Source organism: Canis lupus, chromosome 36 (assembly GCF_003254725.2).
Source record: "Canis lupus dingo isolate Sandy chromosome 36, ASM325472v2, whole genome shotgun sequence".
NCBI classification, from domain to species: domain Eukaryota; kingdom Metazoa; phylum Chordata; class Mammalia; order Carnivora; family Canidae; genus Canis; species Canis lupus.
The window spans coordinates 19,557,850-19,584,991 of NC_064278.1; the positions used below are offsets into that span (position 1 = coordinate 19,557,850).

The 27,142-nt window shown below is 41.9% G+C and overlaps 1 long non-coding RNA gene across 2 annotated transcripts; it reads left to right on the forward strand.

The window, feature by feature from the left end:
• The first annotated feature begins 5,752 nt into the window (after positions 1-5,752).
• On the forward strand, positions 5,753-21,257 carry LOC112668139 (uncharacterized). Of its 2 annotated transcripts, none has more exons than XR_007408509.1 (3): positions 5,753-5,811; positions 18,362-18,642; positions 20,060-21,257. It is a non-coding gene; the product is annotated as an uncharacterized LOC112668139 (long non-coding RNA). The 2 variants fall into 2 exon arrangements; XR_007408508.1 differs by lacking the exon at positions 5,753-5,811 and adding an exon at positions 13,569-14,126.
• The last annotated feature ends 5,885 nt before the right edge of the window (positions 21,258-27,142 follow it).

Consider the following 27,142-nt stretch of genomic DNA (forward strand, 5'->3'; position numbering starts at 1 on the left):
TATTTAGGCTTTTTATTGAATTACGACATTTCTCAAAGACACAGAAAGGTAAATGAAATAAAATCGCAGCGTGCAGGCACCTGCCATCTAGATAAGATTCTTGAGATAGGATCTTATAAACTTCAGGTTTATAAACATAGCAATCAATTTTAAGAGATATGAAAAAATTATTTGCGGCCTTTTGTTCTCTGTCAAAATATCTTCTCTATATTTTTCTAGTATCTGAGGCTGCAGGTTGTGCCTCTCTGAAGTAAATAATCTAGCTACCAGGATAAAATTACATTATTTGATAGGACACAATTGGGACATGTAAAGAAGGGAAACTGTGTATATAGGATGAATTCCACTTTTGACTTCCTGAAATGCCATTTGTCTGTGGAGCATTGGGAAGAAGAATATGGAATTCTGTTAGTTTGAAAATAAAATCATTGCTTGCTCCAGGTAATCTGTGTCTCTGCTGGCTTCCTTGTTTTCCTTCTGCTCTACCTAAGTGGACCCATTGCTCCAATATGGGTTATTACAAGAAGTGAACTTCGTAAGACTGTTTACATAACCAATCATTTCTGCATTCTAAGTACGTGCTTTTCAACTGCCCATGTTTCACGCTTTTTCTTCTTTAGTTCATAAAATATTTCTGGTAGAAGCTAAATGGGAGACGATCCAGTGTAATCTCATTCTGGAGCTTCGGAAAGAGATGGCGTGATCTGTCCTCTGGCCAGTGGGGGGCAGAGCTGTGTCCAGACCAGGGCAGCCCACACTCTTCCATCACCTGCTGCACCACACCACCTCCCTTCTGCTGATTAACAGAAACAACCCACCATACATTCTGGTATCAAGAATGTCGTAAAGTTTAAATTGGCCTATCTTGTAATTAACTACATTTTAAGGGTTTGGAGGTGGGCTAAGCACCCCGCTTCAGCATATTAACTGTTTCACAAGGAGGAAGGAGAATTTAAACAGAAGACAAAAAGGGAAAACATGTTCTTTATTTGGTGGCAATGAAATCTGTTGCAATGTTATTGGATTATAATGACTCAATTTTTATCTCGAATCTGTGCCTCTGGAAACACAACCCTTAAAAATGAATAAAAATTATTTTCATGGACTTTGTAGGTTAACCTCAATGATGGTATACAAAAGTTACCTATTCATGACTCTTTTATATGCACCTATTTGTTGTTGTTTTGCAGTCCTTTCTGAGAAATAATTATTTTCTGCATCACCATTTGTTTTGGTAGAAAAAAGATCCAAACTCTGTTTAGATTTAAAACTCTGCATTAATTGATTATATTTCCAAGGACACAGATTACTGTTTTTTGGGGGTTTTTGTTTGTTTTGTTTTTTGCCTCCTGCTTCCAAAATGGACCACCTAACACAGCTTCATCACTGTTGGTTTGGGCTTTTGTTTATGATTTACTGATTTTCAAAACTTGACTTCTATTTCTAAAAGCAGCTCAGATGCTTCTTGCTTCATGAAGCTTTTCCCTAGCTCAATTTCTAGGTCTACGCTCTGTAAAATGAATCTTTACATCCTTAGTTTTCCCATAGTATGTTATTTATACTTCTAATATGCTAAATAAATATCTGGCATGTGGAAAAGTAGCCACTTTGTCAAAAGCATTTTACTTAATTATTTCACTTAATTATAGCTCATGTAACATTGTGCATTATTACTTGGCTCAGCCTTTAGCTCTTACACTGGAATGTGAGAACCTTAACAGTGAACTTTAATGGCATATTTGTTTTTTGTGTAATCCATTGTATTATGTTTTGCACATGGTAAGTGTCGCAAATGATATTTATTGGCACTGAATTGATAGTGCAGTCCATGCTGACCAGAAGGGATTAAATTCCTAAATGTCAATAGATTGTTCCTTGTCCTCAGATGAAGGCTCTGGTCGTGACCCAGCAGGCACTGCTCGCCTCAAATTCCACCTCCGACTTTGAAGTCTGGCAGCCACCTCAGAGCATTAATAGGCAAAGCTGTGACTTGCTGGGTAATAACACACTGCCTCGGAATAATCATTTTCAAATGAATCAACAACAGCAGCTATTTGCCTGATCTAATTAGCATCACCTTTTTTTGAGCAAGCGGAAAAAGGTTGGCATATTCTGTATGATGCAACACGCAGCAAATTATATAGACAAGGCAACATCACAGGGTCAGGCACTCACCTCCATGGCTGAAGGCTTCCTGGCAGTCTCCCCTCCATCCCCCCTTCCTACACCAGCTCAATAAATGGCTTGCATCATTTCAAGGATGAGAACCAGAGGGAAATCCTTAATCTGAAATTTAGCCCAAATATGGTTTCTATATTAAGGAGACTTGCTTCAGAGGGGCATTGCAAGAACAAAGGTGACATTCTCCTCACATTCAAGAAAATTTAGGAAGCAATTTAACCTGAATGAGAAGTTAACTCTGCTTATTTACCTGGCAGGAACATCAAGCAGAACAGTGTTACCCTCTTGTCTATCCTAAGCGTTAAGAGGCAAGGCTTTTGTTTCTAAAGCCTAGGCTGCGGCTCTTGTGGGGAGAGCCTTGAAGGGAAGACAGACAGAAGGGATGGCTCTATCTTCATGCAGAGTAAGAGCCTGAAGGAGGACATGTGGGTATATAGGGAGTACAGTCTGTTAGTGGCTGAACATAGTGCTCTGTGTCACCTGGAAGGCATAGTGGGACCTTGGATTGAGGAAAGCTGACAAAGGTTTTGCGGAGGGAACTCTAAGGCAGTGGTATGCTACAGCCAGCTTGTCAAAGCACATCTCTTGCCAAATGTCATCATGGCAGAACGACAACTGGCTTTCCCCCATGTCTTCAGGACCATATAAGCCTCCCAGACTCCTGTAAGACCCTAGGATGAGGAAGAGCCCTGTATGCCAACTAGAAACTGAATGCTCTATCCACTCTGCTGAGGTTGAAGCCTGATAGAATTCGGTTTCAAAAAATGTGGACTTTAGAGCAAGACTTCTTGCATTCATAAATCTGAACCTGCCACTTGCTAGCTGTGCCTTGCTAGGTGGGCAAGTGCACCTTGCCTCAGTTGCCCCACCTTTAACACAGGAAAAGTGTGTTATCTGTAAGGTTGGTATGAAGAGTTAACACATGTGAAGCCCTTAGAGCAGGGCTTGGCATAGAGTAACCACCATCGAAATGTTCCTTCTCATCGTTCCTGCTGGGACTAGGGGGTGGGGTGCATGTGCTGGAGCATATTCATATATCGTGCATTGATAGTTCTATTATTTGCTATGTGTCCTTAGTTTCACAACCTCTTTCATACTGTTGGTTTTAGATGGCTCATTCTTGAAAGGTAGGTGTCAGTGTCTACACTTCTTTATGTTTGCCTTCACACTGCCTCTGTGCCTCATAACACTTCTGGTTATAGCCAGTGATGAACACGTCCGTGCACTTGGTAACTCCTTATCTCTGTGCCCTCCACCCTCAGGTCCTGACACATGGTAGAGGTACACCACAAACAGGTTTTAGGTTGAATAGAATGTAGACTGGTTGTAGGGGGCGGTTCCGCAGAGAATTTAGGCTTTACTCAAGTCTTTCTGATGAGGACAATGGTAAAAACAATCACCACGATCTATTAATGGGTTTGAAATACTATGGATCCCTGGTCAAGAGGAAACAGTCCCTGAAGGAAGTCACCACCAGATCACACGGATCTTTAGGAGCAGAACTGGCTTCCTGCTCTGTTCTCTACAGAGAGTGCTTCTGTCTGGAGAAGGAGCAACCCAAAGCCAGAAAACGTTTGTCAAAGCAAGAGCTCAGAGGAACCTGGGTTCCCTGGGGAACCAGATTTTGGGGGCAAAGGCCAGCTGTTTCACAGTAAGCAGAGATTTCAGTGGGGCCTGAATTTGTCAGCCAGAGCAGCCGATGACCTCTTCTTTCCTCCTGTGGTTCTAGCACCTTGCTGAGAGACACGTTGCTTCAAATCAGAGTGTTTCGATGAACTTAATGACTTAACAGTCAACCAAGTATCCTTGTAACAGCTGAGTCCTCTTTGCTTAGCAAATAAAACAACATGCATTTGGAAAGACAAAGGCTCCGTAGCAGGGGTTGGTTTTCTGAAGGAATATTCCCGTATTCATAGTAACAATGGATGACGGTGATTGGGCAGGAGATCCTGTGCTTGGTTCTTCCTTGATTCAGTTCAAACTGTACAGGAGCCTTAGGAGAGACGCCACCATTCTCTTCACAGAAGAGGACCATGAGGATGGAAGAGCTGATGACTGACGTGTCGAGAGGGCAGACAGCTGGTCACTAGCACCCAGGCTTTGAAGTCTTCTTTCTGACCCAAAGTGCCCTCTCATCCCCTCTAAACACTCCCAGTTTCAAAGTTAAAGAATGGTCCAACTTGGGCCACAAAGGAATAGGAGTAAATAAACATGACCGAGGCTGAAATAAACTCACACAACTCTGAAATCAATGGCCATAGGAAGTAAGGAGTTCAAAATCCACACTTTGATTTTTTTTTTTTTTTTAAATGTGAATCTCTGGCTATCAAGGTTAAAACTGCAGCCTGTAAAACTCCAGTGTGAAGGGGGGGGGGAGAAAGAAAGAAAAGGAAAATGTTGCGTAAAATTAGCAAAAGAAAGAGGACCATTAAAACAGCAGGAAGGAATAAAACCCAGAAAGCATGAAACAAGACGAAAGAAATCAGTCCAGTCCGTTGGCTCGAACTTCCAGCTCTGACTGTGGGGAGAGGCCAAGCTCCCCTTCTCCCGGGGAAGGATAAATCTACACAAAGTGACAGAGAAAGGTTAGAAGTAAAAGGCAGAGCAAGGAGTTATCTTAAAAACCCAAGTGAAGGCGGCCAAGGACACGGCATCATTAATAGCAAATGTTGTAGGAATCAAAGGAAAAACAAAGCATTAAGCAGAGGACAGCTTTTAAGTGAAGGTTAGAGTCTCCAGTGAAGATATAATAGAGGTGCGCCTTACACACAATAGTAGGGAAGATCATTAAAATGCCATCTTGGAAACCCGACTTATCGAGGAGGCGCGCAACAAACTGTAAAGCAGTGGAGCCCCATCTCCCAAACCACAGATCCTGCTGCTTTAGCGACATTATTTGAGACCCTTGGCCAGCATATCCTCCCGCCCTGGGGGCCCAAACCCTACAAACGGTTCCAAGGGGTTTCTTTATTTGCTTCCTTCCTCTCCCCTTCTTTGCGACGCCCGTAAACACACCGCACAATTACAAAGTCGCAGCCGCACACAATATTGGAGCAGAGACACCCCGTTAAATCCGCTCCTGACAGCTGCGAGCCCCTTTTAAATTTCAATTATAAGATCAACCACCGTAACCGCTAGCAGGCCGTTACCACCCAGGGTTCGGGGAGTTCTGGGGATGCAGCAAGCCACCTGGAGGAAGGAGGCCTGGGCGGGGAGGGCCTTCTGGTCTCCTTACCTGGCCGAACCCGCCTCCGAACCTGAAGGGTCAACTCGGGTCCCCAGCAAACCTGAGACGCGGGGGCGGGATCCGTGGGTGGCTCAGCGGTTTGGCGCCGCCTGCCTTCGGACCAGGGTGTGATCCTGGGGTCCCGGGATCGAGTCCCGAGTCGGGCTCCCTGCATGGAGCCTGCTTCTCCCTCTGCCTGTGTCTCTGCCTCTCTCTCTGTGTGCGTCTCTCATGAATAAATAAAATATTAAAACAAAAAACAAACCTGAGACACGGGGCTGGAGCCTGTGTGAAGAGTCAGGCCGGGGCTCTGGCGGCTCCGTCTCAGCGGCCACTTCCGGCTGCCCACTTCCGGCTGCCCACTTCCGGCTGCCGGGGTCTGGAAGGCTGCCTGGCCTCGGAAGGTAGGAAACGCAAAGATGCGGCCTACTCACCCCCCCCCCCCCGCTAGCTCTCCAGAGAACCGCCACCCCCCCCCCAAATCCAGCCGCTCCCGCCCTTTGCAAGCAAGAGCTGCTGTCGCCCCCCAGCAGGGGCAGCCAGCGGGGTGCCCCCCCCCCCAGCCCCAGGCTGGGATCCGCGGTGGGAGGCCGCGCATGCTCCCTGCGGCGCAGTGGGCCCTGGGAGAGGGGGGTGACCATATGCAACCGCGGTGGCGCAGAGTGTCCCCCTGTGTCCAGGCCTGCTGGGTCATCACCAGCCAGGCCGAGCGCTCCTGACGGGCCCCACGTCCAGCCGCTGGAAGGGCTCGCTGCCACGCCCTGGCCTTGCTCCCTGGAATCTGCCCGCCCCTCCCCCCCAGCTGCACCCCAGGGGCTTGGCTTCTAGCGCTGAGATCAGACTGACCCTCGTCCCAGGAACACTGCCCCGGGTTTCCTAGTGGAGAGGCCAGTTAGCAGATACTTTCTGAGCTCCTGCGGGGATCTGGATGCTTCGTCTTCACGGTGCTCAGAACTCGCAGGTAGAACATGGAGGATCCATTCCCGTACCTTTTGGTCACTGCTGTAAAGTACAGGTGCATGTACCTCTGTGAGAAATTACCCATTGGGGAGTGTTGCATTCCAGAGGCTTTCCACCCCCCCACCTCCTCCGGGGAGGGGGGGGGGGATTGGGCCATTTGCAGACGTTCCTCAAGAGAACAGCTTCTTATTGCCCTGTTCGCCTAAAACCCCGACCACCCGTATTCATTCCCTTGAGAACTCTTGAAAAGCCACATTTCGCAGATTAGGACTTTTATAAAAGAAATACAACTAATTAGCCTGGCTCCCCAAGCCTCGGATGTAAAAGAATCTGGTTTAAGAGGAACGTAAAGAGGACATGAATTTTTTTTTTCTTTCTTTTCTTTTTTTTTTTTTTTTTTTTTTTACATTTTCGCAGTTTCCTAGGCATTCTTCTTGTCTCTCTGCAGGCTCTTCTGCAGAGACACCGTGCAACCAACCCCGGTTGCCATGGTTGAGATAAACCGAAGAGAACAGAGCTGGGATGGTGTGGCTTTGAAATAAGTTTGAAGAGAGAGCTTCAGGGGTAGCACTTAGATATTTTTTGCAGAATTTATGTTTTTGGCAAAGCACTTGGCAACTTTGTGTGTGTGTGTGTGTGTGTGTGAGAGAGAGAGAGAGAGACATCGCAGCCAGATGCATTGTCACACAGCACTCCTCCAGTGACCCAGGGATGCCCTTTACCATCTTCGTGAGAATATGCCTAGCACATTTTATATTACTCCAAGGATTTGCTTTTATAGGACCTAAACCTTTAAACCAGTATCTTTTTCAGTGCTTGAAATTCATACTTGCAAAAAAAAAAAAAAAAATTCATTCTTGCCTGAAAATGAGTTCCGCAAAAGACGTCCTTATTCAGCTCTATCAGTATTTTGTTAATGAGACATTTTTTTTTAAAAGGAGCATTTAAATTTCTAATTTAAAAAAAGTCTTTATCTGTATCTGACAAACAACAGCTCATCTTAAATCTCATCCCTTGTTAAAAAACTGTGAACGATTTTGGCAATAAATATTTGAAATTCAAATCTGATAAAATGGATTGGTAAAGATTCTCTCCCACGAATAAGCAGGAGGAGTTCCTGTGTAATAGATAAATAGCTATTAGTAATATGGTAGAGCAATTTGTCATCTATAGCTCTGAAACTCCAAAACCTTAAAGTTTTGGGGACTTCCCTGGCAGCAAAACCTGACCCAAGCCGACACCACAGGCTACCAATATCTTTATTTCTTCTACTTTTTGTGAAGATTTGTATGTTTCCCTGCAGAAATATTAATGTGCTGATTATGGAGGGCTGCGCCCCATATCCTGTTGGGGATGTTATGTACCACATTACCTTTGTAATTTGAAATTTTGAAACATATTTCTTCCAAAGGTTTTAGATAAGGAACTTTGGAGCCTGTAAAATCATACTGTAGTGGATGCCATTATATTTTTTGGGGTATTTGATCTCATCATTTGTTGTTATTGTAAGATCCCAACTATTCATACAAAATTTTTATATAAAATTTGCACCTGGCTGCCTAAGATAATGGAGTCTATTCCCTGGGGAAAGGATTTTCTTGCCAGCTTCCCCCCCATCTTTGTAACTGTTGGGTGTCTAACCCACATCCTTATTCAGCTAAGCAGGCATTGCTTGCCCATTCTGTCCAGGCACTGTGCTGGCGCCATCAGGGATGCAGATGTGAGTAAACTACTGACAGCCACTTACAGCAATCTGGTTGGGGGGTTTAGACATGTAAATACTATTCATCTGTAATGACAAGTTGAATGTCATAAACAGCAGAATTAAAAACAAAATGCTAAGGGACCAAAGAGGAAGAGTAGTATAGGTCAAGGGAGGCTTCACAGAGGAGGTGACATTTGAGCTTATGCACTTGGGCCTTTTCTAGGATGTGAACATTTTCACATGCGAAGAAGGGAGAGATGCTATTCCCAAGATTTTCACTGGTCCGAAAAGCCCTGATCTTTTTTTTTTTTTTTTAAATGCTAGTATATAATGGAAGAAAAGAAAATTCAAAGCAGGGTTACAAAGATTGAGGAATAAGTTTACTTTGAATGCCTTTCTGCAAAGAAAATGCCATGCAATAAATTTGTAGTCATGGGATAACTGTGTTAGATTGCAAAACAATGTTTATGTCTAGTCTTCTATAGGCGTGGTCTGGTTTAGCAAGATATAATGAACACCATCTTGAATCCCATCAGTTATCCCTGTGACAATGTGTTGACTTATTTGGTGATGAGATAAATGTCTAAGCATAAGAGCTTGTATAAAAGTGAGATCAGGGGCACCTGGGTGGCTTAGTGGTTGAGCATCTGCCTTTGACTCAGGTCATGATCCCAGGGTCCTGGGAGCGAGTCCCATGTTGGGCTCCCCACAGGGAGCCTGCTTCTCCCTCTGCCTGTGTCTCTGCCTCTCTGTGAGTAAATAAAAATAAAATCTTAAAATAAAAGTGAGATCAGTATGAAATAACTTCTGAGCCCTTGGCATCTGTTACTTGCCTTCCCTCTACCCCTCAGCTTATTAACCCTATGATGGTTTGGAGGAATCCAGGCAAGGGAGATAGCACGGACAGGTGCATGGATGTGTGCCAGTGTAGATATGTTCTTGGGGAAGATGCGCCAGCCAAACTATGCACAGCTTTGTGACTGTGCTTTCCTTTCTTCACTTTTGTGCCTTTTCATATGAGGACCACTTCCTACACAAAAATGTTTGGCACTGCTCCCAACATCATCCTAGAGAAGAATAGAGTGATCTCTCTCTTGTCCTCATTAGACATGAATGTTAACTAAAGCAATTATCATGCTGTATTGTGACAATTCCAATGCTTGTATGCATGCCCCATTGAGAGCATGAGCCCTCTATATTCCAAGGAACTATCAGAGTTGCTGGCACCTCGTAGTTCTCCACAAGTTAAGTGAATGTGTAAAAGACAGGTTGAGAGGCCAGATGGTAGAGTGTCTTCAATGTCGAGGAGAAGAAGCTTAGATTTTAATTTGCACATGTCTCATTCAGAATATGCTAGATTATACTGTAGTAACAAGCAACTCCCAAGTTTCAGCGATTTAACACCAAGTTTATTTCCTGCTCATGTCACAGGTTCAATGAAGGTTGGCAGGAGGGCTCTGCTCCTTGTAATCACTCGGACATCCTGGCTGATGGAGGCTTCATCTTGATGTGTGTTCCTAATGATCACCAGAGCAGAGTGGCAAATCACATGCTGCTTCTCAAAGAGTCTGCCCTTTGTCACTTCCACCCATGTCGATAGACCAAAGCGGTTCACACGACCATACTTAGTTTCAAAGAGGGTGGGAAAAAACAACCCTATTCTGAAAGATCAAGAGCCAGTCTTACCAAGTCAAGAGTACTAATGGCAACTTCAGAGAGGAGAACAGGGAGTCATACAAGATTCTTAAAACCAAAACCAAAACCAAGCAATCCATGGTTGAGCTAATATATCAAGTGCGAAGGAGCGCATAGATGATCTAAAATTGGGTGCCTGGGGAAAGGGACCTGGGAGACACGTTGGACCATCAGAGAGCCGGAAGGTTAGGGTTTTCTGGGCACTCACAGTAAGCGAGATACTTATTCTGGCTTCGCATCAGTACCTCCAAGGGGAAAAGAGATACAGTGATGGTAATGTATACAGCCTTCCTGTTAGTCTGAGGGTTAATGAAAGTTGGGGGAGGAGGTACTTAACTCCCTGTTTTCTATTCAGTTTTGAGGAGAGCGGCCTCTTCAACAAAAAGAACATTTTTTTGAGTTCACAGTACATTTCCACAGTGACAAATTTTGCCAACCTCACCAAAATTTAAGCTAAACCTGAATAATAAGTTGACTATTTATTTTATGAATTGGATGCACATCCTGCCGGGTTTTCCAAGTGGTTCTGACAACAGAATCCCTCATCTATAATACCCATCCACAGCCCTCATCTATAGCTCCCTTGTTGTTCTGAGGATAATATATTGATTGAGCTGCTTTCGATGGCGTTCTTTCCATGCTTCTCACATGAGGAAGAATTACTGCTGTTTTTCCCCAGGAGACCTAAAACGACTGCATTTTTACACATGTTATTTACTGTATACGTTCTAATATCAAAATGGTCAATTCATTTATAATCTTTTTAAACACGCCTTAGAGAATTAAAAAGTCTCCTCTTATGTTTGTATGGGAAGGCTCTTAGTTTCTTTTGCACATAAGTTTTACTTTGCAACCCATTAATTGATCATGTGTCCATAAATAGTTAACATTAATTATGCATAATTAGCATATGATAATGTAGGACACATGTTTCAAGTGAATATTAGACAGCATAATTATACTGAATATTATTGCGTTCAGTTATGTAGGTCTACTCAAAATATGATGGATGGTGTGTTCATCTCTACTGAATCCATTTACCTGGCCTACAGCGATGATTTTAAAATAAACACAGTGGGAAATAAATGCACATAAGTTAAATACTGTTAAGCACTAAGGAGTATTTCCAAGTAGTAAGAGCTGAAGGGCAGCTGACCAGTTGTTTTGCCTTTAGATAGATTATTTTAGATCCATATTGTAGATTTTAGAGCTCAGCTTTAAAATCCTTCAGAACTCAAAGGCTGTTTTATGTAAACTGTTCTGACAGGCAAAACGGTTCCTTTTTAAATATAATTCACCTCTGCTCTGCAGGCTTATTGTGAGGAACAAAAACATCTATGCGTAACAACAAACAACTATTTTTGGCATATGCAGAATGGAAGGTGCTTAAGCAGAAGGGAAACCCTCCTGCATTGTACTGTTGGTCCTAAAGCACCAGGTGAAATCCAGCAAGAGAAATAAGGCTCCGGTAAATCCTCCCACCCGCTAGAATTATTAACAAGAGTTTACCTGTCTTGTCAATTGTTCTTTCATTAGAGCTTTTGAGTTTTCTATTCAAGTAAAATAAGATAAACGAATAGGCTATGATTGAACTTCCACTTTCCAGTTAAGAATTCACTATTTGAAAAGTCCATTAGCCTCCAAAAACAAGACTTCCTTTAAAAAAGAGCCACACAAGCCCACTGTCAAGATGACCTTACGTTTCCCATTTTGAGCAGAGCAAATGAGTCTATTCTGAGTTGTCACAAAAACCAGTTTTTGTACCTGGACTTGATCCAGCTATTGGTGTCACTGGGAAAGGCTCATTTTGCCCCCCTGCCCCTCTTTCCCTTTGTGTCCTTACATTAACTTTGAGGGACCCATCTTGAGAATCCTTGGCTGGTTTCTATTTTAAGAACCTAGTTCAGCCAGTATAATTAGTCCCCAGTTTGTCTGGATCCCTCTCAGGCATTCAAAAGATTTCAAAGATCTTAAACGAGTACTTCTCAGATTTTTCCACTGAAACATCCCTAATGGCAAGAGAAAGTCAATTCATCTTTGGGGGCTTGGGGCCTACCTCAAAATGGGAAATGTCTTTGAAGCATTTCTTTGGAAATAAAGTCCTGAATACATGTGTATTCCTCTGGATAGCACATCTGACTTCTTTTTTTAGCCCCCAAATCTTAATGTTCTAAATTAGATATCAGTGAGTAGAAGGAATGGTCCAGGCAGACACACTGTGCCTATGGTTTTGAACATTCCCTGACACATTGCTCAGCAGGTCCAGTACTTCAGGATGGAAGCCTGGTCTGTTTCACAGAAAATCTTTTGATAAAATGGGTTAAACTGATTATTAAATATTTGCAGTGACAAACAATGCTTCAAATAAAGTGTCTGTCAATAGACAACTATTAAATTCATTACATAATATCCAGACAATGGAGTACCATGAAACAGTTTAAAAGGACAAACCATCTATTGTATTTTCATATAAAATGCATATACGTACTGTATTTTCTTTTTTTTTTTAATTTTATTTATTTATTTATTTATTTATGATAGTCGCAGAGAGAGAGAGAGAGAGAGGCAGAGACACAGGCAGAGGGAGAAGCAGGCTCCATGCACCGGAAGCCTGATGTGGGATTTGATCCCGGGTCTCCAGGATCGCGCCCTGGGCCAAAGGCAGGCGCTAAACCGCTGCGCCACCCAGGGATCCCCGTACTGTATTTTCATGTAAAATACATATACACATATGTAGATATATATCATGTATGTATGTATGTATGTATGTATATGCATAGGCAAAAAAAAAAAACCTCACAGAATAGTGTGATTCCGTTAATATATTTGTATAAAACATTTGAAAATCTTTGTATGGAGTTGGGCCTGGGGAAATTTCACTTTCCACAGGAATGCACTAATTTCTTTTGCACCAAGTGTGAATTACTGCAAATCTGAAACAACAACTATAATTCTATTTTGAGAATAAGAAATGGGCTTCACATGGGTTGCCGCTATGGTAAATCTGACCAGAGAGAAACAGATCCTGCTTATTTAGTTTTTGAATTAGAGATTTATACAATCTTTACACTAGAAGAAAAGATAGATTCTGGTGTCCTACACAAATTAAGAGTTCTGTAGTGCTCCTGATGAATAGTTATATGGACTAACTTGGAATAATTCCATCTGATTCCTTGGTATAATTTGTGGCACAATGCTCAGGACGAACAGAAGAGGATTAAAGGGCAAAGATACCTCCTATTCCCACAATCCAGAGGTTCTTTCTCAAACTGAGCTGAATCTACCTAATGGTTCTTTTTTCTAAAATGCATTTCTAAGAATCCATCTGTTCCCTATTCTTGGTGACAGCCTCTGAACCAGGTGAAGGCAGACTTTACATTTCTCCTTGGTCGTCACTAGATTAAGTAACTGTTACCTTCAAGTATTTCTCAGGCTCAGAACTTTGACATTACGCATTTTAAAACTTGCCCCCAAGTGACTGCAACCCTCTCAATAAGATTTTTACCATCACAGAGAATAGTGATTGTCACTCTATATTTGGGGATCTGATGCAAAATGGGAAATTTCTTATAAGACACATATTTTATAAGATTTTATTTATTTGTGAGAGACACAGAGAGAGAGGCAGAGACATAGGCAGAGGGAGAAATAAGCTCCCTTTGGTGAGCCAGATGCAGGACTCAATCCTAGGACCCTGGGATCACAACCTGAGCCAAAGGCAGATGCTCAACTGCTGAGCCACCCAGGCACCCTTGAGACACATATTTTATCATAAAGCTTCGTATGGGGATCCCTGGGTGGCGCAGCAGTTTGGCACCTGCCTTTGGCCCAGGGCGCGATCCTGGAGACCTGGGATCGAATCCCACGTCGGGCTCCCGGTGCATGGAGCCTGCTTCTCCCTCTGCCTGTGTCTCTGCCTCTTTCTCTCTCTCTCTCTCTCTCTCTGTGACTATCATAAATAAATAAAAATTTTAAAAAAACTTCATATGCATTTTATATTAATATGCATAACATATCTGGATGTTACTAAAAATTGATATTTTAAATTACTAATCATCAGGTAAACTGGATGATTCAGGAAACCACATGGCACCCATCACTTAGAATATTCCCTTGCACACTGCCACCAAACCATCCATGTGTTTTCAGAAGCAGTTCCAAAGAATTGTTGCTATGTTGTCCTTAAAGTTCTCCAAGTACAAATGTCATTCTCTTAATCATCCAGACCCTTGATAAACATTTGTTTACTACTCTATACAAGGCCCTGGGATACCTTGAGAGCCTGATGATCTCAGTTCCTGCCTTCCCAGAATTTACTGTCAAGAGAGGGATTCACACAAGTAAACAGGCAATCAAAAGGTAGTGTGTGACACTGGGATGGGCCATAGGATCCCAAAGGGGTTCACCTAAGAGGTGCTTGGGGGGGCGGGGGGCAGAAGAGGCTTCCTGGGGAAGTGATACCTATGTACAAATTTGAGGGACCAGTGAGGATTAGCCAGGTCACGGGGGAGGTCAGGGAATGTGTGCTGGAAGGTGCTGTCAGTACAAAACTCCATGAGCTCCCCAGGGACAAAAGTAAGCAGGGCCTACTCGGGGACTGAAAGGAAAGCAGTATACTGCCAGTGTGACTGGAGGTGAGGAGTGTTAAGCTTTGCTGTTTGAGAAGATAACTGGGGCCAGATCATGAAGGACCTTGAAAAACTTGGTAATAAGTTTAGACTTTGTTCTAAAGGTCAGGAGAATCCCCTAAAAGCTTTTAAGCCAGGAACAGATTGGAAGTGGTCCACCAGACTGGAGGCAAGGAGGCCAGCCTCAGGCATTGATTTATTTTGATTTTCTGAGCTTCAATTTCTCAACTTTGAAATGAGGACAATAGCACAGATCTCAAGGATTGCTAGGAGATTTAAATGGAATATTAGAGAAAAAAAAAAAAGAGAAGTTAGATCAGCGTCTCGCATCTATTAGGAGCCCAGTAACACATCGTGACCCCTCATAAGTCTGTGCTGTTGTGCTGTATTGGCATCTGAATAAGTGAATTGATATTGAATCACTGAATGCTTTAACTATAGCAAGGCCCATATAACTATTCATTGAATGACCGTGCCTACCAGCGAAAGGGCAATCAATGTGCTTATACAAGTTATTTAAACTGTGAGCCATATCAGTTTTGTGACTGTTGGAAGCAACAGCATTGGATGATTTTCCTTAGTCTTTTGTCCTCTTAACTATGCAGATGTGATACTTTTTCATATTTAATATTTTCTTTAGAGTTCATAGATTGTGTTTTTAAGGTTGCTCAATTTTTGCTAACCTATAAACCATATCAATGGTAGAATGGAGAGAAAGGGAAGGAAAGGGAAAGAGAGGAAGAGGGGGAGAGAGGGGACGAGAGCCAGCAGAGGCAGTGGCGGCTGGGCAACCACAACTGAAGAATGATACTTTGTCTTGGTTTATTCAGTGTGGGAAAAAACTTCCCTTTAGACTAAGGAAAACCTTATGCCAATCAAAACTAAACAGTGACACAAAACACTAACCTGTTAACAGTTGAAACTGTATTAGCAATATGCATGCTTCAAATGTACATTTTAAAAGAAATCATCTTTGGGAGTGTGGCTTTCCCCAGAGCTGTACAAGTAGATCTGTATTTTTTCTTCATTATTTTACCAAGTAAATTTGCCTAGTAAAACCATTCAGTTTCAACCCTATTATTCTTGATATCACTTAAAAAAAATAATCTGGCTATGGGGCACCTGGGTGGCTCAGTTGGTGGAGGATCCACATCTCGGTTTCAGCTCAGGTCATGGTCTCAGGGTCCTGAGATCGAACTCTACATCCTCCGTCTCTTGCTCAGCACTGAGTCTGCTTGTCCTTCTCCCACCACCCCTCCCCCCCACTTGCGTGCTCTCTCACATGCATTGTTTCATAAATAAATAAAAAAATAAATAAAATCTTTTAAAAAATAGTCTGGCTAGGGGATACAGTCTGGACTCCAATGGCAAAATATTCTTACCAGCTAGGAATTTGTATAAGGGACCTCTCACCATAGGCAACTCTGAAGTCCTACCAAGATAGAAGGAGGAGAATAACTTCTATCCAGGGCCAGGGGGGAGGTGGAGAAAACAACATGGACACAAAACTCTGGGATCTTTCATTCCCAGTAATAGGCAAATTATTTAATAGAGGTCTAGAGATTTAGCAGAAACCACCTGGCCCTTAAAGCAGAGACTGATGCACAGAGAAAACCATTATATTCTGCACAGTTATAAGGTTAGCGATTGTGAGTCAAGATTTGACATTTATTTTATTTTTCACATTCCATGAGCAGAATTGGTACCATATGGCAACCAACCATTGGGAGGTTAAAAAAAAAAAATCACAAGATGATAAATTTTTGCTTTTAAAATAAAAGTGGATTAAAATGCTTTGGGCTTCTCTTTGTTTTTATATTAGTCCACCTTCCTTTTTTCTCTTCTTTCCCTGAGAAGTTCACCACATAATATCAAACACCTAGAAGACACTTAATAATAAACTGGCGTTGATAAATATTACGTGTATATGTAAGACACAAGCTTAGGTTTCCTAGTGGAAGGGGAAGGCCTTCACTGAAATTCAGTTTTAACACTTCTTTAGAGATAAGGGATCACTCATTTTTTTTCTCATTCTCCTGAAATTATAGCTAAGAAAAACCAAGCATTCTCTTTAAATTTTTTAACTAGTATTTTCTTCATTATTTTATTAAAAATTACTATTTCCACTTCTAGGTGCCCCAAATATCCTCCCTCTCTCTTAGTGCCCCAATTATACTGTTAGAATTTTATTCCTTTAGCTAAAGGCTAAATGGCTTGCTACAACATAAATCTCCCCATGAGAGGGGTAGCAATTAGTTTTGTTTTTTGTTTTTTTTGTTTTTTTCACTATACAGGGACTCATGGATCTAATGTAGAAAAGGAAATTGAGTGCCCCAAATTATTAGGCACATCATTGCCAAAGGAGAAACATCTGAGCTAAAAAGCAGCCGAATAGGGAGGCTGCACCTGCCAACATAGATAAGCTGCCACCCAGGGATCTGGCTGTGCTCAGCTGCAGGTGATTCCAGGCAGGTGGTTCCTTTTATCTCTATGGTGTGAATATTTGTAGGCAACCGGCATAGAGGATCTAGACAGCAAGCAGTGGGAAAGCTCTCCTAGCTGACCGGAAACAGACCCAGCGGGTAGTCACAGGCAATCCGGAAAAGTTACCCTGCCATTCCCTCCTTGAATGGATTTCTGCAGAAGCGCCAGAGGACAGGAATGGAAATGGCAGTAGCCAGAGCAAACACAGCTACTGAATCTGTAGTGTGCATGCTTGAAGAATGCAACTTTGATGATGCTGCGGAAGAGCCCTTAATTAGCATAGCAGCCCAAACCAAGAAGTGACAAAGCCCAAGTGAAAGACCTCCCTAACCCCAGGGAGGCGGGCTCCAGAGTTAACACATTTTAGTTCCCTTGTAAGGGAATATTCCCAGGGATACCCAACATTTATTGAGCACTGCCAGCGGATGCTATATTAAGCTTGTCTCAGCTAATATTCATAATAACTGGGTATAATTATCCTCCTTATACTGACGAAGACACTGGGGCTTAGAGTTAACTAGTTCACCCCAAATTTCAGAGCTAAGCAATTGTGTCCTTTTACTAGCATTAGTAAGCCACTGCCCACTGTATAGAGCAGTGCAGGGAGGGGCAAGGAGCCTCTTTGGGAGCAAACAGCCAAGCACCAACACAACTCTGTAGAGTTTACTTCACAGGTTGGACATGATATTTCTCGGCTCGTGGTTTTGTGGGCCTTCTCCTGTCACCAGTTAAATTTCTCGAACAACTGTGAAGCAGCAGTACCTGCATTGCTCAGAGCCGGTCTAAGACCACGATGCTGGCGTTTGCTTGGAGAGATCCTGCTTTGCGCTGATGGACTGTTGCCTTCCTAGTTTCTTTCTTTTTTTTTTTAATTTTTTAAAATTTTTATTTATTTATGATAGTCACAGAGAGAGAAAGAGAGAGAGGCAGAGACATAGACAGAGGGAGAAGCAGGCTCCATACACCGGGAGCCTGATGTGGGATTCAATCCCGGGTCTCCAGGATCGTGCCCTGGGCCAAAGGCAGGCGCCAAACCGCTGGGCCACCCAGAGATCCCATCTTCCTAGTTTCATCTGGGATGGATTTTACCCATGAGATTGTTCTCTAAATGAGCAAACACTCACAAAGAGCTTTGACACTGTAAAAAGGTGACTTCCTGACAATTGCTTGGTTCACGTGCTGTCTCTTGCATAGCTTTTCTTTTCAACTGCACTTCCTTAAGAGATCTTTGCAGAAATCTGTGGCTCCCAGCAGCATTAGGATTGATCATAACATCCAGTGGAGCCCTTGATGGGGAGGTGACCGGAGGAAGGGGGACTACACGTTTCACGTGGCTAGCATCTCCTGCAGCGGTGAACAGGAGAGAGGCATGGGAAGTCAGACCTGTTAACAGAATCATTTAGAGCCTCTTGTTTTCTACGCAGAGACTTTTTCAAGACCCGGGCTGTTTTCCCTGCTTAATGTATTCTGTGTTTTCTGTAGTCAGACCCCACTGCATGGTTAATGACACAAGTTGGAGGAAGCTTGGGGATTGTGCCAGTGGACACAGACACTAACCTTGTCAAAGCAGAAAGAGACGACATACTTATGGTACGGAGAGCCACTCAGTTCCTAAGCTCCTGAAGCAACTGGGAAGCAAGAGATTTGATGTCAACACACTTACCCCATGGTAGGACTTCTCCAAAGGCAGCAGCCATCAATCATCTCTCCTAAAAGTGCAGATGAACAGAGGACTCATTCTGAGTCATGTAATGAGGCAACAGGTAATAGTGGCCATTTCCTAGGGGCTGGGGTGGGGGGCGGTAAGTAGCCCTGGGCACAGTCGGGCACAGAGACAGTCGCCTCTCTCGTCTGGCCCTCCTATGTAGAAAAGGTATATGTGTCAGAGGGACAGCTGATGAAATCACTGCAAAGGGAGGTACATTCATTAGTAAATAAAATTCAGCTGTCGGGACACTGCCACAAACACACAATATTGTACTCATGGGATCACTATTAATGACCAAAAAAACCTAATGATTTAAAACAGGTGACTCAGTCTCCACAGGTGTAATTCCTTACTTCTTGGTGGGCCTTGGCTGGTCAGGTGCCCAGCCTGACCCTAAACTACCATTTTGGCAATGGGCATATCTACATTTGTAATCGTTTTATCCTCAGCATCCAGCACAGTGCCTGGCACATGGTGGGACAAATTAATCTCTAGCATACTCGAGTTCGCACATAAAATGTTTGGAGTTGTTTGCCATCATATTTAATGAATACTGTGGTTGAAATTATTTTACTTTCTTAGCAAATAAAATCATAATGTGAATAATCAGCTGCACTGAATCAATTCTCAAATCCTGTCCCAGATTTTTTGGAGGGGGAAGTACTTAATTATAAATGGGAATTCGGGTAAGGGGCTCAGGTTTGGAGTGTTCCAGAGCTCTGTGGAGGCCACACCACCTTATTTTTAAATTTAGGAGATCTGGGAATGATTGATATTTAAAGTGGTTTTCAAACATGGCTGCTCATTGGAATTATCTGGGGAGCCTTAACACTTCTGATGCCTTGGTCCTGGGATTCTAACATAATTAGTTTGAGGTACCGCTTGGGCACTGGGGTTTTAAAATTTTCCCAGATGATTCTAATATGCAGCCAAGTTACCAACCAAACTATAAGACTCTTCTCTTCTGCAGATATGGATACTTAATGTTACTGATGATGAGTCTCAAGTGACTTCATCCGTCTGTTTTCTTAAGTCACCAACAAAGATGTTTGTTGGTAACTTAAGAAAGTCACTGTTTCTAATGAACACCAATGTTTGGCAGGTTGGTGGTAGAGATCCCACAGTCTTGCTTTCTTTCCCTCTTTATAACGGATGCTTCTCATTTTATGCTTCTCCATCGTCCATCCCACCCCCTCCCCCTTATCCCTAGCCATTTCCTAGCTTTAGAATGATATATAATCCCCCATTTATCCCTCTGTGCATTTGGTTTTTAAGGAGAGTCATACTAATGACTATGAGGCAACTGATATAGAGCAATGAAACATAGGGAAGTTACCAAGGTTCCAGAATTTCTAACCATCTGAAGAATGGCAGTTTCTTCTGTAGCTCATGCCCTTCCCCTCTGAGATGGTGACTGGAAGCTGGGGTCTTACTAAACCTCTCCCCTGACTTTCAATTTCTTTTCCTCTCAGATGAAGAACATTGCAACATAATCCATAGCCCCTCACCGACTGCTGCAGCATCCAAGCAGATGAACAGATAGATCCTGGTCCTAAGTGAGCTGTTTTGCTTGTCTGAGACCCTCCAGCCTACAGGACAGATACCCACTGTATTGCCTTTACTGTGTCAGCCTGGGCACTAACCTCCTTTAAAACATCGCCTCTATGGAAAAAATGTGTTTCAAATCGTAAACAACTCACATGCAAATAAACGTTTTGGAATTCAACCTGTTTGTAGGTTGGAGACAGCTGATACTTATAATGCAGTAAATTTTATTCAAAAGGAAAGAACCCATAATATGAATTAACCCATTGTTTCAGCCTTAAGCGATAAATAATACTAGCAATAAAACCAAGGTGTTGGAAAGTTTCAGAAGGTCAATTGGGAGCATAATGCGTGGTATTATTGTGTTCTAGCATAAGCTTCAGCTTGCTATTGAGGTAACTGCCAAGACCTGAGGAGGTGCCTGGTCCTCAGAAGTCCTCGGAGTCGAACACATATTAAACATAATTTAATTTCACAACTCCATAGATTAGGCTATATTATTACCTACGTTTTATAGATGGGTAAACTGAGACACAGAGGAGTGAAATAGCTTTCTTATAGCATAGGGCTCATGAACGTCTAAGCTATGATTTTTATTAGGCAATGTGACCACTGAGCACACTTCACCATGTGCGGGTCACAAGAGTCAGATAAAGGAGGTCATCTGGGTCATAATGTTATACCTAAAGAATAAGAAAAGGAAAAAAAAAAAAAAAAGGCCAAACACTGCCTTGGCTTGGGCAGTTCCCTGTGACAACACTATCAGAGGAAGAAGAATCTTGTGAGTGAGTGTGGGTGTGCATTTGGAAGTGCACAGTTGCATATTTGGCATGTTTAAATTTAACATCGGAGGATTGGACTTAAGGATTGGACTTTCGATGCCTTGATTGTCTGATTTCCACAATACTATTCTTGCTCATGCCTGAGGGCCATAACAAGGAAGTCCCTAGAGTCTAGACCTTCTTGTGGTCTTAAAAACAATGGATTTTGTCTATTTAGGTCTCCATAAAATACAGTGAGCTTTGCCTTTTATGACTTTTCAATGTCAGTTTTCAAATTTGCTTTCCCCTTAGAGAAAACTCTTTTTTAGAAAAGATTATCAAACCTCTAAAAGTTGAAAATTATATTCTGGAAGTATTAGTAATTTTACCCAGAACAAATTGTGAATAAATACTTTATAAGTCCCTTGAATAAAGAATCCCATTTCTTAATTTTTGGAACAGCTTTTATTATTTGTTAAGATTCAGCTATGCCTCTCCTAGGAATAAGTTGTACATTTCCCTGGCCTCAGGGCAATAGGATAATCACTGGTCCATTAAAATAAGTGTCAATGCACCATAAACTAGTATAGTTTTTCTTGGAGGGCAAGGATGAAGTATGAGTAAGATGCACCACAGTGTGAATAAAATGTATTAGGGACCAAGGAGTTATGGATTTAAATTTCCACAATTTTAACCCACAGTTCTCTAGTGCAACAATCTGTGAAGACAGCAGGCATCTCTATAACTCTGTTGGTGGCAGGCTTGACCCCAACCAATGCAATGCTGTTTGTGGTCCCTGAAACTTTAATGTGTTTGATGATTGAGTGGTGCCCAGGTCCTGCTATAGATATCATAAAACAGACACTATATATACAGTATTAATTTTTTAGCGGAAAAATGCTAAATTTTGAAAAGCCTCAGGCTCTAAGGACTTTAGATAAAAGATTATAGACTTTTTTTAAAAAAGAAGCATTTGACTGACATAAATTCAGCAAAACACATCACTTAATCCGCTTTTCAAAATTCATTCATCATTGGGTGGCTCAGTTGGTTAGGCGCATCACTCTTAATTTCGGCTCAGGTCATGATTTCAGGGTTGTGAGATCAAGTTCCACTATGAGCCCTGCCTCATGCTTCACTTTGAGTGTGGTGCCCACTTAAGATTCTCTATATATCCCTCTGCACCTCCTCCCTGCCCTCTCCCTGTCTAAAAATAAATAAATAAGAATAAAATTCATTCATTGATTTAATTAACAAGTATTTATTGAATTTCAAGGCTGAGAATATAACCATGATTAAAACTAGAAACAACCTAATGAAGAAGACAAAATATTTCATTGTCACACATAGGAATATAGACACATAAACTCACTTAAAGACTCTAAAGGACTTTTAATATCACCCAGCCTACAAAATACCTGTTTTTTTTGTTTGTTTGTTTGTTTTTAGATTTTATTTATTTACTCATGAGAGACACAGAGAGAGAAAGAGGCAGATACACAGGCAGAGGGAGAAGCAGGCTCCATGCAGGGAGCCTGACGTGGGACTCGATCCTGGGTCTCTAGGATCATACCCTGGGCCGAAGGCAGCACTAAACTGCTGGGCCACCGGGGCTGCCCCCAAATACCTGTTTAAATAACGTTTAAGGTGATTGTGCTGGCATCAAGTTTCCATGGTGCTAGAGCTAAAATGTAAATGCTTCAATGTAGATGCAGCACTTCAATGCTTCAAAGTAGATGCATATGAAACAAGGATGTGTGTGTCAGCGCACAACATAGAAGTGCAAGGTAGTGAAATAAATGCCACTTGCCACTTGCTCAAAAGAAAGAGAGCAAATATACATGGCTGGAATTTGGAGTACTTATTTCAATGTCAAGTTAATATGTGTGTATGTAACTTGTATAATATTTGCAACCTAACGCAATATATACATATCAGTCCCATAAAATAGGTTATAAATGTGACACCCAAAGCTCAGAGAGGTCATGTAATTTGCCCAAGTCACATAAGTAACAAGTGGCCGAGGCCTAAATTGAACACAAATCTGCCCCTGGCTGCTCAGTATACTTAGAAATGTGGGCTATGAGTCAATGGAACTAAGGTGGTGGGGACAATGTGGGACAGTGAAAGAACACTGGGTTTGTAGGCTGGAAACTGGGTTCAAGTTCTGATTTTACTACTAACTAGTTCTGTGATTTCAGTCTTACCTGTAAAATATAGATGAATAATTACTGCTTCTCAGGATGCCTGTGAAGGCTAAATGCATACCTACTAGACTATCACAATTCAACATCTGAAAACAGTGTTGATAAGGATGCAGAATGATGGGAATGCTCTTCACACACTATCAGTAGGAGTGTAAATGGGCAAAACTATGGAAAATGGTATTTTCTTGTTAAGCTGAATATCACCCTCTCCACGAGGCAGAAAATCCACATGTAGAGAAACTTGTGCATGTGCACACCAGCGTATATGTATAAGAATGCTTTTTGCATCATTATTTGTAATAGCCACAACCTGGAAATAAGCCAAATGTCTACCGACAGGAGAATAGATATATCAGTTGTGGAATATTCACACTATGGAACATAAGAAAATAGTGAAAGTGAATGAACTTCAGCCATAACCAAAACCATGGTTAAATTTAGATCCACTGTTGAGGGGGAAAGAAAGCAACTCTCAGAAGACTACATACAGAGTGACACTATTTTTGTAAAGGAATAAAACAAGCAAATTAAAAACCATCTTGTTTAGAAATAGAGCCATGTGAGGTCAAATTATTTTCAAATAATAAGGGGATGATAAACTCAATTCAGATTGTAGTTACACTTGTAGGAAACAGGGTGTAGCTGAGTGTGGGGGCATTGCTCTGAGATGAGCAGATTCATAGCTTTAACGTTATTAATGATGTTCTGGTTCCTCTATCAGATGGTGGGGTCACAGATGTCAATTACTAAAAATTATTTTTCATAACATATATATCACACATGATCTTTCTGTGAACATCAAATGCTACATAGTGCCCATTAAAAAGCCCTAGATGGTGCAACTCTAGGTCTTTGGAAGACCTCTACCCACTGCTCCCCCTGTCCTCAGCATTTTGTCCAGAAGTAGAAACACACAGTAAATGCCCAGGAAGGATTTATCACTTAAATTGATACTACTTGGCTATTATATTAAAAAGGTACAATATTCATGAAGTGCTTTGCAAATGAAAAATGCCATACAAACAATAGGTATGATTAAAAGAGAAAACTGAACGATAATACCATTTAGTTCTCACTCCTCCAAGACTATATTGCTTTAATTAATGATCTTGTGAGGAAATGCCTGTCAACACTTCCACTGTGGATGCATAATGCATTGAATCGGAGCCCTCCAACCCGCTAGTTTCTGATGGAACACCAAAGTAAGTTTATTTCCAACCTATTTCTTAGGTTTTAAGAGTAGAGCAAATGTTTCCTTTGGTAGTGGTTGGGGGTGTTCGTGATGCAAGGAATTCTTGTCAGCCTGAAAATACTGAAAATGATGAGGAAAGAAGAAACATGCACTCTTCTTCAAAAACACTTTTCTACATTCCTACGGGAAAAACCTAAGGTGGCTGTTAAGGCGATCTGCATTATTCAGAGACATGGAGGAAAGATATAAATGTGCGGTATGCAAAGGCAAATAGCATGTGTTTATCATATGTGTTTTGTACCTATACTTTGTCATTCACCCACGATGCAAAGCACAGTAAGATGGCCCTTCATTTTCCCACTAATAGCCCACTCTCTGTGATGTTATTATTTCCTATGTCCTTTACTTAGATTTTAAATGTATCCTCATTTCAACCTCTTTAGTTTTGACGATCCCTTTTCCCTGTGCATCTGGCTACCACTCCTTTCCCAGGAATAAAGAGGAAGACTCAGAATTTTTTTGTATGATTATCAAATAACAATTAGAGTTTTGTGTGTGTGTGGGTGCCTTTCAAGGCTGTACTGTATTTTTCTTCCTCAAAACAGAGGCAGCCCTGAAGTGTGGTTATAAGTCTGTTTACACCACCCAGATATCAAATTGACTTGCTAATGGTAACTCTTCCTTGGTATCCATGGGTTACTGTGTCATGTGATTTGACATCAAGTACAGACAGTGCTGATTAGGAGCATCCAGCTCTGTCCATCTCCGTGCATCACTGAACCATCTGGTCATTTATTCACTAATAAGCCCCTAATGGCCCAAATATTCACCGGCCTGTCATTGTGACATGGCATAAAATGCCTACATCTTTCAACTCGCTTTGACATGTTGCTTGTTTCACATCAAAACCCGTCATTTACAGGAAAAGAGCTCAGAGGGGTAAAAACTTGACCTAATCTGCAGTGTTAACACAAAGACAGAGGCTTGGTATCTAGTAGCCTGACGGAAAGCATGTAAATGGGCAGGAATTCATTTTGTACATTTTTTTTCCATTTTCATTTTACAACATTCTTTAAGTTTGGTATCATTCCTAATATGGGATTTTATGTGGGCTCTGCGTCGAAATATCTATCCTGTATCTGTTTAAATAGTAAAGAGTGCTTTAAAAGGAAAGAGCTTTCTGGAGACATGGAGCTTGCCTGTTTACATTTAAATGGGTAGGGGAAAAAATAATACAATACGAATCCAAAAAAGCAAGTGTCTGTGATTCTCAGAAGACTACGGTTTGTTGTCTTAACAGTCTTACTCTCTATTCTTCCCCAGCTCAGTATGAGGTTTTTACACATTATATCTGGGTATCGTAGGCAATGTGAGATTATCCATGTTTGGAGCATTTGATATTACCACCAGAGCAATAATGAGAGGTTGCCGTCCTTACTTTCAGTCACAACCAGTAGGAAAGAGAGGACAAAACTCTGCAAACAGTGAGATTGGCATAAGCAGAGTTAAGATAATAAAAATTAGAAGGGGCTAGGGAGGGAAGGAGATGCAGCATTCTATCACATTCAATGCTATTGAAATCTTGGTCCTTAAGTGGCATGGAAACATAAACATAACATCTTATAAAGTGAGGTTTACTTGCTGATTTTCAGTGGTTCGTATTTTGCAGACATTATTAAAATGAGCCTTTTTCTCAAAAATCTCCCTATCCCATGTGTCTCCTTTTATTATCTTGTTTTTTTTTTTTTTTAAGTTTCTGAAAATCACATGCTGGCATGATGTAGGTTTAGAGCATGATTCTCCAATTGTCTTCCCTCACCCCTCAACGAGACCCAGTACTCCACCTGTTCTCCACATTCTTAGGCTGAGAGAACACAGCACCTTTCTGAAGATTTCTCATGGCCCATACCCAAGGAAACCAAGCAAAGGTGGTACAGGTGGTGGTGTAGAAGGCCGATCTAGGGCTTTCCAATTTGGCACAAAATGTGGCATGGGCACACTGGCTTTTTTGCAGCTGGCTGACTTTCTTTGTGGGCATGGCAAAGCCTGGATATAGTGCCTTTGGTCCCACAAAACCCATTTAAAGGTTGGCGTTGGGCCCAAGTGATGCAGAGTTGAGCCCAAACCAGCGCCCCTGTGCTCCTCTTTGCTTCCCATGAAAGGAAGCCAGAAACAGAGCCTGAAAGATGACAAACGAGATAAAACTCACCAGTGAGCCTTCCCAAGTGCTCTCTCCATTCTGGTTTTCTGATTTACTGACGTGGACCTTTTCAAAAAGAGCAGCTTTCAATGCTGATTTGAAAATAACCCAAATGCTCTACTGCCTCAGCCACAGCTTCTCGAAATTTAATTTTCTTTGCCCCTATATTTAGAAAAAATCGACTATGTTGGTCATTAACATCCTCATTCAGTTGTAGCTTTATGAAAGTTTCAGCACAAATAATGCTCCGTCTTTATATCACTCTACAAGACGGTGGCAAAGCCTTACCTATTCTCTACATTGTGAACCCACAGCACTAAGCTGAAGGGAAACTCAAGGTCCCCTTTTTCTTTTGGGATCTAATATTCCTGATTTCCTGGGATAGTCCTCATTTAAAACATTCCTTCCTGTCACACCCTTAAGTAGCCTTGCATGAAACCAATCTCAAGGCTTAGTGCTTTGTTCAGACAACTCACATTTATTTGTTTACCCATTCAGTTGACAGACATGAATTGAGCATCCAGCATTTCTAGATGCCAGAGATACAAAGATGACTAACAGGATGCTCCAGCTCTTAAGGAGCTTATAGTGTAGTAGTTTTTTCAGAATATGGGATTTGAGTGCAGGTGGGCAGACATCAACAAATGAGG